The sequence below is a fragment of the Melopsittacus undulatus genome, chromosome 5, assembly GCF_012275295.1.
Source record: "Melopsittacus undulatus isolate bMelUnd1 chromosome 5, bMelUnd1.mat.Z, whole genome shotgun sequence".
NCBI lineage: Eukaryota > Metazoa > Chordata > Aves > Psittaciformes > Psittaculidae > Melopsittacus > Melopsittacus undulatus.
The window spans coordinates 2799618-2803587 of NC_047531.1; the positions used below are offsets into that span (position 1 = coordinate 2799618).

At 52.3% G+C, this 3970-nt stretch overlaps 1 pseudogene; it reads left to right on the forward strand.

Moving 5' to 3' along the window:
• The first annotated feature begins 392 nt into the window (after positions 1 to 392).
• Positions 393 to 1524, forward strand: LOC117436189 (ferredoxin-fold anticodon-binding domain-containing protein 1-like; annotated as a pseudogene).
• The last annotated feature ends 2446 nt before the right edge of the window (positions 1525 to 3970 follow it).

Here is a 3970-nt window from a genome sequence, read left to right on the forward strand (position 1 = left end):
TCCAGCCCCCTAACGGGAATGAGAGAGTTGTAGAACGGACGGGAGGAATAAGGAGAAAGGCTTGGAGTTGCTAAGGCCAGAGATAAGGTCCGAGAGAGAGCTATCCTCCTGCTCCTCTTGCACACACAAGCACTGGAGCAATGCAGTGAGAAGCTGGGAGTGTTTCTGGAAGTAGAATATTGGGACCCTGCTCCTTTCCCCCGACCCCATTCTGCAGCTTCCGAGCACCTGAGTGCAGGAGGTCTTGCAGCTGCCCCGAGCCATGGCTTTGTGTTCCAGGGCTGCAGCACAGAAAGGACAGGGAGGTTGGTTCTAAGGCTGCAGATGTACTTGTGCACGAGTTCAGCCGCAGCTCTTGTTTGAGTTTGGGCTTGGGAAACCACCTTGTGTTCATGGCCACCGCTTTTATTTTTCACAGGGGTTTCCTAGAACCAAATTCAAATTATCCAGTAGGGACACTAAAGGAGAAGCTGGCTGCAGAGCTTCGCCAGGCCTTTCTGTTACAAAACATTGACTCCTGCCTTCCTCTGCTCCACCAAGGTCAACTCAATGGTGTCTGTCACTCTATCTTTTGGCTCATTCTGAACCCAGAGGAGACTCCAAGCACTGAAGAAATGTCTGATGGGCTGGCACATGCAGTTTCGTTTCACCGTGTTGATTTTTGCAAGGATAAGAATGGCTGGGTGGGTGTGCAAGAGGGATGGCACGTTTCAAAGCAGTATTATCTTAGACCTTCCATTCTACCTTATGCTCAGGCAATAATACAAAGAGAAGCTTTTCTCCCAGAGACACTTTATGTTATTTCTGGACTGGTTTTCGGGAAGTGTTTTATCCCTCCTTGCTCCGTGCCTGTTTTTCATGAGATGGTTTTTGTAAGTGCCATTAACAGAGGTACAGAGAAAACCTATATCCAGATGCTGGTGAATGACATTAAAACCATCATATATTCGCTTCACAAAACTGTTTCCAGCATTAAACTGAGTTCCTAAACCTGCAGGAAGCAATGAGCTTTGAAACAACTGAGCTAAATGAGTTTGCCGCTTTGGAATCTCAGCTTAGTAGAATTCAGTAATTAATCTGTGTAGAGACAGATACTTCAGCCTCCCATGACAAGGGCTCCTGTGTAGGAGTTACAAGCACAGCTCATGATGAGCTAGGAAGCAGTGAACTGGTTGCTGTCTTTGCTTCATTGAATCTTGACCTCCTGGCCACGCTGATCTGTGGAAGAAGTGATTGGCGAATGCTCTGGACATCGAACAATCGGTTCTTCCACCATCAGTTTCCTAGGGGAGAATTAAGGCTCTTCCAGAGTTTTTCTCTCCATCCACCTTCCTATGTTCATGATGTCAGCTTTTGGGTTCCTGATGGGGAACAGTTGGATGCAGTTGCTTTTCACAGCACTGCCAGGCAGGTGCGGTGTGAACCGGTCCCATCCATGCAGTTAATGGCCAGTGCCAGCAGTCAGAGCCAGGCCGGAGGAGCTGCTGCTCCAGGCTGACCTTTCAGTGCTGTGCCAGGGGCTGAGCCCTCAGCCCGGGGGTGGCAGAGACGCAGAGATCAAGCAGCCCTCGCATGTTGCCGCTGGCCGGAGCGGTGCGTGCTGCCTGCGGGTGCCCGAGCAGTGCCTGTGCTCTCCGCTGCTCTCCCGTGCCTGTGCTCTCCGCTGCTCTGCAGCGCCCATCGCTCACAGCCGCTTGAGGGGCTTCAGGGGGTTCCAAGGACCCCGCGGGGGGGGGGGCGCTGCACGCGCCGGGCTCGTGCCGCCACCTCAGGGGCGGGTGGGCGGGAAGAGGGGGCGCGTGAGGGGTTACCTCAGGAGTGTGAGGGGGGCGCCTGAGGCAGACGGGAGCGGGACCCGCCGGGGGATGGGAGGGAATCGGTGCCGCTGCCTTGGTGGGGAAGGGTCTGGAATTCCGTGAAGTACTTTCATTTCATATTAATTTTTCTTTGTAATTTATTCTAGAAGCTATTAATTTTGAATGGGATTTTCTGTCATTTATAACACAGCTGCCTCAGCATCCCAATATCTGCTCTGGGCAGGAGAGATGCTTTGGGATTAGAATCATAGAATAGTTAGGGTTGGAAAGGACCTTAAGATCATCCAGTTCCAACCCCCCTGCCATGGGCAGGGACACCTCACACTAAACCATGGCACCCAAGGCTTCATCCAACCTGGCCTTGAACACTGCCAGGGATGGAGCATTCACAACCTCCCTGGGCAACCCATTCCAGTGCCTCACCACCCTCACAGTAAAGAATTCCTTCCTTATAACCAGTCTAAACCTCTCCTGTTTAAGTTTTAACCCATTACCCTTGTCCTGTCACTACAGTCCCTAATGAAGAGTCCCTCCCCAGCATCCCTGTAGGCCCCCTTCAGATACTGGAAGGCTGCTCTGAGGTCTCCATGCAGCTGTTCTCCCTTTAACCCTGACCCACAAACTCTCTGTTGACTGCTCAGCTGTCCCCAGACAGAGTTCCACTCTCCAGCCTGTCCCTAACATAAAGAGCAACTCCCCCTCCCCTCCTACCAGGCCTGTCTTTCCTAAAAAGCCTGTATCCTTCCATTCCAATGACCAAATTCTGTGGTCAATGGAGCTCCCCCAGAGTTCAAAACCTATCTGGCAGGAGTACAGCCCATGCTTTCATTGGGCTGAAACATAGATGGTGTTGTGCAGTCTGAGCTCTGGTTTTCAAGCCCTGCAAAACCCACCCAGAATCATTGATCAACCTCTCTGATCTTCCCCTTCTATGAGGCAAGGAAGCTCTTACCCAAGTCCATATCAACCTCGAGAAACCTGCGGAGGAGGAAGGCAAACCAGTTAGTCAGCATCTTCTCAGCTACCGACTCAGTCCTAGGGAAGCCAGGAGGACACACACATTACATCCTAAACCAAGCCATGCATCAGAGGCCCCAGATCTCCCTGGCTGCACCCTGGCACCGCCCCTGTGATGCTCTGGACCAGGGCAGGATGCGGCAGGAGCGGTCCCCACTCCCCGCACTAAGCAGACAGCAGCTTGCCCAGCTGACAGCCCATCACAGCCCTGATGGGGCTGGTGACAGGGAGCCTGGTGACACTCTGCTCCTTGCACGTGGTGCAAATTAGAGTCTAGCTCAGTAAAGGACTGGGATTTGCAGCAGTTCCTGTCAATCAGGGATAGCCAGGATAGATCAGGGATAGTGACAATGGCAGGGAAATTGCAGCTTTCTCCCCAGTTCCACCCAGTGTCCTTTCCGCACATAGTACCCAAGATTATCTTTAATTTAAATACAATAGTTCCTAAGGACAGTTTTTAATTCTGGCTCTGCAGGTCATGGAGACTTTGCTTCAAGCACTACAATCTACTTTTCCCTGGGACAGGACAGATGAGCTGGTGGCAGTGTCCCACAGTCTGCATCTGAGCCCCATCCAGGCAGCTCATGCCCATGGTGGCAAGCAGGCAGGAAAGCAAGCAGGAAAGCAGGCAAGCAAGCAGGCAGGAAAGCAGGCAGGAAAGCAGGCAGGGCTGCCAGCCTGCACTTGAGGCCATGCGTGGGGGAGCTGCTCTGCTGCATCAGAGCCAAATGGAATCATGAGCCTGGGCACCTTGGCCTTCACGCCACATTTGATATCAGGAAGTGGTCCAAATTTCAGCCAGGGAAAAGGGATGCATCCAAGCCCTTGCCCTCTGCAGCACCCTTTCCTCTGGTGACCCCGCTGGTTCTGGGCTCCACCTTCATCCTCTTGGCTGACAACACTGCCTTTTTGACCATGTGCCACCAAGCTTCACCTGGAGCAAGTCACATCCCGCTCCACACCCGTCTTCCCCATTTGCTCTGCTGCCTTGAGTTAGGGACTGCCTCTTGGTATGTATTTATACAGCATCCCACATGCTTGAAAACTGACATTCAATGAAAAGAACACACTATAGAAGCAACAGGGTTTGATCCCAAAGTCAGGCAGATGAAGAGCAAACAGGAGCCATGGATTCC